General features: G+C 44.7%; 1 long non-coding RNA gene across 1 annotated transcript in view; it reads left to right on the top strand.

Moving 5' to 3' along the window:
• The first annotated feature begins 310 nt into the window (after window positions 1-310).
• The window catches only part of LOC121569900, a 58,459-nt gene continuing 44,858 nt past the window's right edge, over window positions 311-13,911 (top strand). The window contains exon 1 of the long non-coding RNA XR_006001398.1: window positions 311-450. This is a non-coding gene — a long non-coding RNA (uncharacterized LOC121569900). The remainder of the gene's footprint in view (window positions 451-13,911) is intronic.

Below are 13,911 nucleotides of genomic sequence, written 5' to 3'. Positions count from 1 at the left end.
TCAGGTTATAACCTAGAAGCCCACCTGCCACTCCCAATAATACTCATTTGAATAAATAGACAAGACACATGACAAGTGCTGAATGGCACATCCACATTGCCATCAGGCTGCAAGTATTGGCTATTTATTATTGCATGCATTTGCAGAAATAAGAATTATACCTACAGCATCTGCCTTATTTATAGCACGAGCCCAATAAATCATGCGTGCTTGCACGTCGATACGCCTATGTGTACGTGATATTATCATCATCTAGACTTTGCAGCTCCTCTGTGGCTCGAGCTGCCTTATCGTGACGTCACCCACTGTATCCGACTGTATGCAGCGCTTCATGGAGCGCGTGGCTGCGAGCACATGGAAAGGAGGTCGAGATTTGAGTTTGAAAGACACGCACCTATTCATCCGAAATGGAATATAAATAATAATGCACAAAATAGAGTCAGAGAACGGGTAAGAGCTCTCTCTATACTATCCATATCTGGTTTATATTGCTTTGTGTCGATGTATGTGTTAATGTTAAATCAAAATCATTTCTGTGCATAGCATTCTAATAATGTAATCTAACTACAGTAATGTTTTTAATCAAATGAAACCTGTAATATATTTTTTTCATGTTAAAAGTTATTTTGTTATTACGTGAGCTTCCAGATTATAGTTTTATGTTTTTTTAACATGGTGCCAAATGTTTGTATCACTTATCATGGGCTGAATGTTTATTTCCTCCTATATCAAATGGCTCATCTATATAATATTGTTGTCCACTGAACTGTTTCATCTCATTTGATCCCATTTATAAATATATTATTATGTTGGAAGATTTTCTTTCAAATACTCTACTGTTGAAAGCTTTTCTTGCAAATAACCTACTGTAAATGCATTGTAAGATACACTTGATTGTTTGCAATGTTGTTGTTGATGATAATGTTATTAGGTAGAATATTTATTATATTCTATTTGTTTTATTATCAGTTCCTAACATCAAACACCTCACCACCACCCCAACATTCATTAATACATGAATACATTTAACTAATTTCCTTTTGCTATATGCCATGTTTGTCATATTTGTGAATGATGGTGCGCTCAGTTGCATTGTTTCACTTCTAGTTGTGTCCTTTTTATGTTGCAAAACAACAGATTCCAGAGGGTAGGCAGCCATATTGGATGTGATACTTTAAACAGTAGCCTATAAGAGCAATCCATTGTCTGTCTCTGATATCAATGCAGTGAAATAAACAAAGGGGGACTATGTCCTATTATAGCAATTATATATTATATTCAGCACATCATTATTTAGTAAAAGATGTCAAGGGCTTAGATGTAATGGTGGTGCTGTTTATAGTCTTATTAAAGTACTAGGCCATAAAAGGCATGTGCAGCGTTTAGATTCTAGATTGAAGTGATTATACACCATATCACATTTTCCTGAGCATATTTGCTAATACTCATCCAGCCCTAGCAGCACATTTACAAGGACGTCGATATGATCGTTGATGATTCAGATGCACACACCTTCATCTTAGCCCTTCATGATAGGCGCACATGGCTCCGTCTGCACGTGTGTGTGTGTACACTAGTATACCGAATACAAGGTCATTGTCCCCCCGTGGTCAGGTTTCATAGGTGCAAAGACACTGGAGAGTCATGTGTCATACTTCTAGGACATTGGCACCCATATGAGTCAATGGTCACTACGTTTATTGTCACTTTATGGTATGTTTGTGCTGGTTTGCATCGTAACAAGATAACACACTGTCCGTTTACAGAAAACAGATCTAGAAACATCCAGGCAGCGGTGCTCATTTGGCTTTCAGTCTGTGATGGTCTGTCACTTATGATGATGGCCTTGCCTCCCAGTATTATGACTGAAGACAGAAAGCCTTGTGGCTTTCTCTGGGCCAAAGTGAGAAATAGGCATACTGAGCTATAGACACACTGAAGGATATCAATTATTAGAGGATCGTGGTGTTCTTATTCCTCTTGCAAATAGCCTGTTACTTACATTTTACATTTTAGTCATTTAGCAGACGCTCTTATCCAGAGCGACTTACAATTAGTGAGTGCATACATTTTTCATACTGGCCCCCCGTGGGAATGGATTAGCAGTTTTTAATATGATATCCGAGTGAGACTGACTAACAAAATCAATGGGGGCACCCCGGACGGTAATTTGACCATGATAACAAGTTTAGATAGCATGCCACTAAACTAACTTCGCAATCTAAAACATTTTAGCTGACATGGGCTAATTGACTGACTATCAGTAGAGATAGAAAAACTGCTGATGCACAACCAAATTTCGAAATTGCACCTTGTGCATTCTACTATTCTAACCTGCAACAGTAAGTTGAGACCCCAACTGTGTTGGGGGGTGGGGGGGAGTGAGCCGAGCGCTTTACAAACGGGGGCCGAGGGACGCCGCCAGTTGCCCATCCCTGTTCTAAGTGGTTGAGGCTTTTGAAAACTATTCTTCTTCCATCATCACATGCAGTGAGATGTCTGGTATGGGTATCTGGTTTGGGTATAATTTGATAAAAGATCAAGGCTCTAACTTCAACCTACCAATATCCAATCTCCTCTGCAATCAATAAATAACTGTACTGCTTACTGTACAGACAGTGACATGCAAGAATACTTTCACTGTGTCTTCTGCTTGTCTCTTGCACACAGATCAGCAGGTTCACTCCCTCTGATACACATGCTCATTATGGGGGATGAGAGGGAAATATAATGCCTTGGTCCCCTTTAAATCCTCAGAGCCAATCAAACAGCTTTTACATGTTATCAGTGCATAATATTTTGTTTTAGGGTGCGTCCCAAATGGCACCCTATTCCCTATACAGTGTACTACTTTTGATTAGAGCCCTATGGCCCTTGTCAAAAGTAGTGCACTATATGGAATAGGGGAGCACGGCCTTAGAATATGATAGGTAAAGATATAGGTAAGAGTAGACTGCACAGCACAAGATGAGTTGTTATGAAAGAGTCTGGTGTGAAACCAATGCACTACCTCACTATGTGCAAGCAGACAGCACATGTTGGGAGGCAGGACTACATGGGGGACCATCTGACGTTATGTAATTCAGCCTATAAGAATGTGTTTTTGCAGCAGAGTGAGGAGCTGGAGTAGATTAAGCACACAGCTAGTCCTCCCCTACAGTGGGCTGGCTATGTAAAGAGCAGCCAACCCTACGCCTCGCTTTACAATAACATCACTTTCTGATGACATCATCACAATTCTACTCGGGTCCACTTATGTATCTCTCTCTCTCTCTCTCTCTCTCTCTCTCTCTCTCTCTCTCTCTCTCTCTCTCTCTCTCTCGCTCTCTCTCTCTCCCCTCCCTCCCTCCCTTGCGCTCTCATTCTCTCTATCCATTAGACGGCAGCCTGTCTGTGTTTTCTTTGGCACCCGGGACCTGGGTCTGCCTGCCAAGTGCTTCCCTGCACAATGTTTTCAGTGTAAGAGATGGGGTATGAGAGGCACAGTCAGAAATGCAGTTGTAGAATGAAAAAGGGGTAGTTAGTTGCCCTGTTCAGTATTCAGCACAACATCTAAAGCAGAAAGCACCAAACTTTAGAAGTGATATGGATGTGGTAACTGTCTGATAGGGGGTTTCCCCAAATCCCCACTCTGTCATCCTCCAGTAAACAACTAATCAGAAACGAATGTTGTGATTGATAAGAACTAACTTCCTTTCGATTGAAGAAAGCATTATTCAGCATATGTTTTCACAACAAAATGTACTGTGTGAATGTTATTCATGTTTTTCATTTATTTATTTGAGGGACCGTTTTTATGAGGTAGAGGTCAATCTCTTCAATCACAGGTAATGTGACCATGACAGATGCCATCTACAATATAATTCAATTCAATTTGCAGTTTGAAATCAAATGAAAAACACACACTCACGTCGAGGAGGTTTAGGTTCACTGTGACTTGGCCTCTAATTGGTTGAATTTCCATGTTTTCTTAGGCTGAAATGAGGGAGTTTTTCATAGTAAAGTGCCTCCAGAGAGTTCCCTGCGTTCCCTGGAATGATTAAAAACATAGAGCAGAGCTGTGGGATGGTCACAGGCCTGTCTCTCTGTTATGTAATGCTACTCCCCCAGCTGAATGAAGTCACTGGCTAGCTTCAGGCACGTTTAAGGAATATTTAACCGTAGAATTAGGAATTAGATAGCATCTCTATGTATTTAACTGGATAGGGGAGGGAGAAAGAGAAGTTGGAAATGCAGAAGTGATAGAACATGAATGTGATACACTGGCCCCACAAAAAAATTTCCACACAGAATGGTGTGTTACAGCACAACCTCGGAGATGAGATCACATTTTACGTTTACATTTTAATCATTTAGCTAGCATACTATTATTACTATAATTAGCATACTCTTATCCAGAGCAACTTACAGTCGATGCATTCAACTAATTAAATCACCATACTTATAGGCCTAACTATGACAATACAGGAAGTGAAATGTCTCTTTCTATTTATAGGCAAGATTTAGTAAGACGCTATAGCCTGGCATTTATATAGTTGAAGCAGTATGCTGCCTACAGTATGGAAACACAGTGGTAACAGAAAACATTTTTGTTGCCTTGCTTTCAGAGTGGTTGGATTCAGAACAGGGCCACAGTGATCTCATAGAAAGTCAGCCTGAAAAGCCTTTTGTCACAGCCTGACTTTTCAGGCCCCGTCGGTCAATCTATGTTCAGATGGAACGCAGATAAAAAGCTGCTGAATGGCTGGAATCTGTAAAAGCTTTTTGTATTTGGATGTGCTGGGTGTCAATGCAGAGAGAGCAAAATGGAGAGAGCATTGTCATGTGTTTTATTCCAATGATGCCTAGCATGCTGTGTTGGCTGGATTAGAAGTAATTATCCTCTGAGATTTTCCTCACTGCCATAGATGCATATTGTGCACAGCCTTATTTGTGCTGGGGTTTGTGAGTCAAAAGAGCACAGTGTTGAGTTTAAAGGGATAGACAGGGCCAGGAGAGGAGGGAGAGGGTGAGAAGAATGTTAGTGGTAGTGCTGAGCGATTAGTGCTTTTTGAGGTCGGTTCTGTCACGATCGTCGGAAGGAGCAGACCAATACGCAGCGCGTGGAGTGAACATGATGACTTTATTTATAAAGCAACCACGAAAAAACAACAAATGACGATAATGAAGTCCTCAGTGACACAACTGAACTTGGAACAATAACCCACAAAACAAAGGTGAAAACTGACAGTTTAAATATGGCTCCCAATCAGAGATAACGAGCCGACAGCTGACACTCGTTACCTCCGATTGGGAGTCATTGACTACAACATACAACCACCTAGCAAAACAACCCACAGACCTGCAAACATAGAAATACACCCGACAGAACTACCAACATAGAAAAACACCCAAATCCCCAACAAAACAACATACACTCTAGCTCACATACAAAAGTCCTAGAGCCAGAGTGTCACAGTACCCCCCCCTAAAGGTGCGCACTCCGGGCGCACCAGCATACGCTCTAGGGGAGGGTCTGGGTGGGCGTCTGTCCACGGTGGTGGCTCTGGCCCCGGTCGTGATCCCCACCCTACCACAGTCACAAACTGCTTAGTAGGCAGTACCGGACTAAGGGACAGCACCTGACTAAGGGGCAGCACCGGACTAAGTGGCAGCACCGGACTAAGGGGCAGCACCGGACCAAGGGGCAGCACCGGGCTAAGGGGCAGCACCTGACTAAAGGGCAGCACCGGACTGAGGGGCAGATCCTGGCTGGCTGGCTCAGGCGGATCCTGGCTGGACGGCTCTGGCGGATCCTGGCTGGCGGAAGACTCTGGCTGATCCTGTCTGGCAGAAGGCTCAGGCTGATCCTGTCTGGCAGAAGGCTCTGGCTGATCCTGTCTGGCAGAAGGCTCTGGCTGATCCTGTCTGGCAGAAGGCTCTGGCTGATCCTGTCTGGCAGAAGGCTCTGGCTGATCCTGTCTGGCAGAAGGCTCTGGCTGATCCTGTCTGGCAGAAGGCTCTGGCTGATCCTGTCTGGCGGAAGGCTCTGACGGCGTTGGGCAGACGGGCAGTTCAGACGGCGTTGGGCAGACGGACAGTTCAGGCCCCGTTGGGCAGACGGGCAGTTCAGACGGCGTTGGGCAGACGGACAGTTCAGACGGGCGTTGGGCAGACGGACAGTTCAGGCCCCGTTGGGCAGACGGGCAGTTCAGACGGCGTTGGGCAGACGGACAGTTCAGACGGCGTTGGGCAGACGGACAGTTCAGGCCCCGTTGGGCAGACGGCAGACTCTGGCCGTCTGAGGCGCATCGTAGGCCTGGTGCGTGGTGCCGGAACAGGAGGTACCGGGCTGAGGACACGCATCTCAGGGCTAGTGCGGAGAGAAGCAACAGGGCTTGCTGGACCCTGGGAACGCACATGACGCCTAGTGCGGGGAGCCGGAACAGGGCATGCTGGACCCTGGGGACTCCCATAACGCCTAGTGCGGGGAGCCGGAACAGGGCATGCTGGACCCTGGGGACTCCCATAACGCCTAGTGCGGGGAGCAGGAACAGGCCGGGCGGGGCTGGCGACGCGCACCGTATCCCTGGTGCGAGTGGCCGGAACAGGCCGGGCCGGGCTGGCGAAGCGCACCGTATCCCTGGTGCGTGGAGTAGGAACAGGCCGGGCTGGGCTGGCGACGCGCACCGTATCCCTGGTGCGAGTGGCCGGAACAGGCCGGGCCGGGTTGGCGAAGCGCACCGTATCCCTGGTGCGAGGAGTAGGAACAGGCCGGGCTGGGCTGGCGACGCGCACCGTATCCCTGGTGCGAGTGGCCGGAACAGGCCGGGCCGGGTTGGCGAGCGCACCGTATCCCTGGTGCGAGGAGTAGGAACAGGCCGGGCTGGGCTGGCGACGCGCACCGTATCCTTAGTGCGAGGGACCGGAACAGGCCGTACCGTGCACGGGGAACACACACTACTGGCTGCACCACGGGACTAGGAACGGGCCGGACCGAACTGGTTACACACCCCAGTACCTCACGCCGTGCCTCAACACTTTCCTTCCCTGCTTTACCCAGTTGCCCCCTTGACCTGGTAGCCCACTGAATCCGTCCCTTCTCTGCCTCCGTCAGCCCCCTTAACCTGGCAGCCCTCTGACTCTGCCTTGTGGCAGCCTCCTGCTGCTCCGTCGCCCAAGCCATGTGCCCCCCCCCAAAAATTTCTTGGGGTTGCCTCTCGTCCTTCCGACGATGATGGCCCTGCTGATGCCGTTGCTCCTCTCGCCGTCGCCTCTCCACCGTCTCGCTCCAAGGACGGCGATCCATCCCATCGAGGATCTCCTCCCAAGTCCAGGACCCTTTTCCTTCCACCAGTTCCTTCCATGTCCAGACCCTTTGTTCCTGGACGCGCTGCTTGGTTCCTTTATGGTGGGTTATTCTGTCACGATCGTCGGAAGGAGCAGACCAATACGCAGCGCGTGGAGTGAACATGATGACTTTATTTATAAAGCAACCACGAAAAAACAACAAATGACGATAATGAAGTCCTCAGTGACACAACTGAACTTGGAACAATAACCCACAAAACAAAGGTGAAAACTGACAGTTTAAATATGGCTCCCAATCAGAGATAACGAGCCGACAGCTGACACTCGTTACCTCCGATTGGGAGTCATTGACTACAACATACAACCACCTAGCAAAACAACCCACAGACCTGCAAACATAGAAATACACCCGACAGAACTACCAACATAGAAAAACACCCAAATCCCCAACAAAACAACATACACTCTAGCTCACATACAAAAGTCCTAGAGCCAGAGTGTCACAGGTTCTGTTTTCGTTAGATTATTTACAAAAATATAACGGTTTTCGATTTTGGTTTTGAATATCTTTTTAAACAGTAAATGCATTATGAAATAATGACATTAAAATGATTAGAGCTTTTTAATCGATATTCCAAAGAAAAAAATTGTGAACATTCAATTGCCAAAACATTAAAAATATTTCATTGTCTCTGTCAGGTCCACAAAGAAAAATAGGAAATGAATATGAAATAATAAAATATTTCAGTTGTGTATATTACTCATCTAAGCTCAGGCAGTACCAGCCAGCCAGCCAGACAACCATCTAATGTTATCTCTGTTCTCCCCATACTGTACTGTCTTTAGTCATCCTATTTAGCTAGGCTAGCCTGCCTATGTATGCTGCAGAGCTGTCTGACAATCATTTTACTAGTTTTCAAAGTAGATACTTTCACGAACTGTCTCTATCCTGCTCTCTCATTGTTGTGTTGTGTACAGTCCTCTCTCATGTGGCGGCATATGCAATCTGTGCGTATCCAACCTAACGTAGCAGGCGTAAAAGTGGATCAATCTCGGTTTCGAGCCGGAAAGGAACAGGCGAAATGGATTATGGTCATTGTAGTTAATTACCACGTTTCTGCGCTGAACTAGGTTGAATATTTGAATAATGAAAACTACAACTCCCTTCAGCCCAGCGTCCCATATAGTTCTTGACTTCATTTCTCTCTTGAATGATTTGATTTCTCTCTAGAGAAACGGCGCGTTGGGCTCACAAAAAAACCTGAACTAAATGGAATTCAAGTAATTGAACCAACATTGGTCAATTAGTTGTTTAATAACCGCCCCCCCCACAAGAATCTAGGTTTTGTTATTTTTTGTTGTTATGAGCGTTTACACTACCGTTCAAAAGTTTGAGGTCACTTAGAAATGTCCTTGTTTTCGAAAGAAAAGCAAATTTTTTGTCCATTAAAATAACATCAAATTGATCAGAAATACAGTGTAGACATTGTTGATGTTGTAAATGGCTATTGTAGCTGGAAACGGCTGATTTTTAATGGAATATCTACATAGGCGTACAGAGGCCCATTATCAGCAACCATCAGTCCTGTCTTCCAATGGCACGTTGTGTTTGCTCATTAGAAAACCCTTTTGCAATTATGTTAGCACAGCTGAAAACTGTTGTGCTGATTAAAGAAGCAATTAAACTGGCCTTCTTGATACTAGTTGAGTATCTGGAGCATCAGCAATTGTGGGTTGGATTACAGGATTAAAATGGCCAGAAACAAATAACTTTCTTCTGAAACTCGTCAGTCTATTCTTGTTCTGAGAAATGAAGGCTATTCCATGCGAGAAATTGCCAAGAAACTGAAGATCTCGTACAATGCTGTGTACTACTCCCTTCACAGAACAGCGCAAACTGGCCATATCTCAGACTGCCCATCTTCATCTTAAATTTTTATTGGCCAGTCTGAGATATGGCTTTTTCTTTGCAACTCTGCCTAGAAGGTCAGCATCCCGGAGTCGCCTCTTCACTGTTGACGTTGAGACTGGTGTTTTGCGGGTACTATTTAATGAAGCTGCCAGTTGAGGACCTGTGAGGCGTCTGTTTCTCAAACTAGACACTCTAATGTATTTGTCCTCTTGCTCAGTTATGCATCAGGGCCTCCCACTCCTCTTTCTATTCTAGTTAGAGCCAGTTTGCGCTGTTCTGTGAAGGAAGTAGTACACAGCATTGTACGAGATCTTCAGTTTCTTGGCAATTTCTCGCATGGAATAGCCTTCATTTCTCATAACAAGAATAGACTGACGAGTTTCAGAAGAAAGTTATTTGTTTCTGGCCATTTTGATCCTGTAATCGAAACCACAATTGCTGATGCTCCAGATACTCTACTAGTCTGAAGAAGGCCAGTTTTATTGCTTCTTTAATCAGCACAACAGTTTTCAGCTGTGCTAACATAATTGCAAAAGGGTTTTCTAATGATCAATTAGCCTTTTAAAATGATCAACTTGGATTAGCAAACACAACGTGCCATTGGAACACAGGACTGATGGTTGCTGATAATGGGCCTCTGTACGCCTCTGTATGTAGATATTCCATAAAAAATAAGCCGTTTCCAGCTACAATAGCTATTTACAACATTAACAATGTCTACACTGTATTTCTGATCAATTTGATGTTATTTTAATGGACAAAAAAAGTGCTTTTATTTTCAAAAACAAGGACATTTCTAAGTGACCCCAAACTTTTGAACGGTAGTGTATGTCCGCTTGTTCTCATGTTGTATTTTTGGTGTCGTCTCCTTCTCCCATTTACACCAGAGATCTGTATATAATGACAAGATGCACGTCTTCGCCCTAACAATGGGAGTCGTTGTCCCAAAGGCGGGAAGGCAGGCGACAAGCTTAGGTCCATAAGCCCATAAAAACGCATTGGCCTTATTTTGGACAGATTTTAGCGAGAGTGAAACCTCGCGCTTCGCCTCTTCCTCTATGGTTTACACACACACACACCAAGCCCCTCCCCCTGCCTCTCACGCCAACAGAGTTGAGAGATCACATCTTCCTCTCTGACAAGTTTTCGTATGTTGTATGCCCCCAGGGAGTAATGCGCGCACACGCACACACACACACACAGGAAACAAACATGGAATTACAGAGAGAAAGTAAGGACCTTAGCTGGCAGGCAGAGAAAAGCGGCTAACATCAGAAGTGTGATCTTTGCTCTACTTCCCAGGTTTTTCAGATGTGATGAGTCATGTTCTAAACAATGTGTTTGATTTTGCTGTCAGTTCACTTTCAGCTACAAGAGAAAGCAGCATAGTGATTCACACTGTTTGACTGACCCACATACTGTAATACATGTGCTGCTGCTGCCACTATTAGACTAAGGAGCTGATCCATTAAAATAAATATAGTTCCCCAGCTCTAATGAATTGCAACACAACCAATGACGTTAAAACACAACCAACAACGTTTAAACACAACCAATGGCGTTTGCACCGATGCAGAACTTGGGAGGGTTAACACAAAACATAGGCCTATTTTATTTGCCAAAAAATAAGATGAGAGAAATCTTTCTAATATAAGAGAGAAATGTATCCCACCATTTCCAGCTTCAACCCAGCTAACAATTCTAGGGAGAGAGAACGTTTTTGTTATGTTACACGTAATGTTCCCTTGATGTTTGAATGTCCAGTTTTCCGTTATTTAGGGGAACATTCTATGTATGTTAGCAAAAACCTCCTGAGAACGTATTTAGCATGTTTTGGCATTAAGAGTTAGGAGAACATTACCTTCATGTCAAACAGAACTTACCCAGAACGTGGTTACCATGTGTTCTCAGAATAACCAATATGAAGGTTCTAGACACGTTTCATGGGACGCTACAAGAACATTCATGTGTCCAGTTTTCTGAGGGTTAGTAGAATATTCCATTAACATTACACCAAACATACACAGAGCATGGTTGCCATGTTCTCAGAATGTAAGATATTAATGTTCTAGACACATTTCATGGGACGTTGCAAGAACATTGTTTCCAATTTTCTGAGGGTTAGTAGAATATTCCATCAACATCCCACCTCTTGGAAAGAGTCCTTGCACATCACTGGAACATTCCTATGAAAACATTAGGTAATGACCTAATGAGGCTCTTAATAGAACGTTCTCTAAAGTTGTGGGAATGTTTGTTGTTATCTGTGAACTTCTCTTAATTTACCTAAGAGGCGATTAATAAACGTAATAGACTTCAAAAATCGGTCATTAACTAATTATGAACCGTTTAGTGCTAATTGCTGTTATTTTTCCATCTAACACATGCTGTGGGAAATGAAACCCAAACCTATCAGCTAGACAGTCTGACAGCTAAGAGACTTCCATTTTATAAATTGTTATTACAGGAAGAGATCCGACCCAACCTAGGGATCACGTGTGCTGCCTAGTGAGGGCCGCTCTGTCCCCAGGTACAGATCTAGGATCAGCTTCCCCTCCCCAATCCTAACCTTAACCATTTGTGGGGAAAATACTAAACTTACCCAAGATCAGCGTCTAGGGGCAACTTTCACCCTACTCCTTGTGGGGCCAGTTCACAGTGCATAAGAGTTAAAACAACATGAATTAAATATTAATGACTACCTTTCAGGACCTGTGCCAACTCTCTCCATCACCTGCTCATCAAGGGTCTTAGGTCAGTCTGCTGTCTGTCTGTCTTGCAGGATTAATTAGCCTGATTGACAGACAGTGCAGTAGGTTAATGCACACACAGAAGGTTAATGCACACACACAGACACACACACTCACGTTTGTTTTACTATCTTGGTCGAGACCAAACAATTTATTCCCATTCAAAATCCTACTTTCCCTAACCCCTAACCCTAAACCTAACCTTAACCCCAAACCCTAACCCTAACTCCTAAACCTAATCCCTAACGCCTAACCTTAATTGTAACCCTAACCTTAAACCTAACCCCTACACCTAAAATAGGCTTTTTCCTTGTGGCAACCGGGAGAAATGTTCCCACTTGTCCGAATGTTCCTTGTTTTAATGTCGTTGTGAGGACTTCTGGTCCCCACAAGGATAGTAAAACCAAACACACACACACACACACTACAGGCCATCTTCAGATCTCCTTAGAGATTGTCATGCTGTAGTGGTCTAGTCACTGGATTAATAGAATTCATACAGGGAGGAATCAAATTTTAGATACGGGAATGTATCTTGAATTGTCACTCAAATCTCTCATTGATATCAATGCGTGTTTCATGTATAACTTTGAGTTAGAGTTTCCATTCAGCCAGCCAGGTGGAAATATCTTTCTCTAGTTCCTCTGTCCTCACTGCCTGGCACAGTTGGGCTGCTGCGTTATTTTAGGGGCTGCAGGGCAAGTGTGACAGCAGTTGGCTCCGAGGACCAGTACAGTGTCAGTTGCTGTCAGAATGGACACCAGCGCAGCGTCGCCAGGTGTCAGAGCGTGTCCCCTCGCACGTCAACCACTCTAAATGTAGCCTGTGTATGGAGCCTTGACCTGCCACTCAAACCCTCAGCTGTCTTCGTGGAAGGATGCAGGCCTGCTGAGGAGAGGTGAACTCAGCTGAGAAGTATGATCCCTGGGAGATCAACTTCTCCTGGCCCATTTCTCCCACGGATGCCCACTCAACACATAACACCTTAGAACTTCACAAGAATGCGCATTCTTTTAACAGCAGGGAATGTACCCCACTAACCGCAGGTCCTCATCGACTCGTCATCCCAGTGGTTGGAGGTCTGTATTTAGACAGATCCGATTCTCAGTAAGATAAGTCATATTTCCGCTCTAGAAAGGAGAGGGGTAGATGTATTCTGAGCCCTCAGGCCTTGAACCACATCAGACAGAGTGTTCAGTGTTGGGTTTGGAGCATGGAGCCATGGAGAATCACCTGTGTTGTTGAAAACCACGACAAGGTCCCTGGGAAAGCATGCATGGTACAGTGTATCAATCTGCCATCTCCTTCCGGTTGTTAGACTTTTATGGTGCTCCATGGACCTAAGCCCCCTTCAGCCCCCTCTCCTGTTGGCTTTGATGGTTAGCTGGGGACACGCTGATCTTGTTCCCCTCTGAAGCACTGACTAACCATCCCTAGGGAGGGTATTTATTGCTTTTGTACTCCCCCATACTGTACGTACCTCTATGTAAAGCAATAGGAGATAGCCTGCCATCTGGGGAAAGTGATATCTCTGTCTGCTGAATCATACTATTAAAGTGGTCCCTCTTCCTATCTGTCTCCCTCATGCCTCTCCTGTGCCCCACTGCCCCCATCTCCCTCCCAGAGAAGATAGTGTGTTTACTGGGCTAGAGGGATGTAACTTATCTTAATGTGGTAGTTGTGTCATGCTTTGGTGCCTATCTGCACAGAAAACCTTTAGACTGTCTTGTTGGAAGTGGTGGAGAGGTTGGTAGAATATAGGTTATATAGAGGATTTGTAGAGTGCAAAAGAGACTTGTTTCCCATCGCGATTTTAACAGTACAAATGTAAAATATAATTTCATTTTATTTTTTAAATATATTTTTATTGGAGAGAGGAGAGACTGTGCGAAAGATAGTGTGTCAAAAAGGCTGTGGGCTGGATTTGCACCCACGGCGACATGGCAAACATTGCGGAGT

Source organism: Coregonus clupeaformis, chromosome 7 (genome assembly GCF_020615455.1).
Source record: "Coregonus clupeaformis isolate EN_2021a chromosome 7, ASM2061545v1, whole genome shotgun sequence".
Classification (NCBI taxonomy): Eukaryota; Metazoa; Chordata; class Actinopteri; order Salmoniformes; family Salmonidae; genus Coregonus; species Coregonus clupeaformis.
The sequence above is the reverse complement of the archived record's forward strand: the minus strand, read 5'-3'. Positions and strand labels throughout refer to the sequence as shown.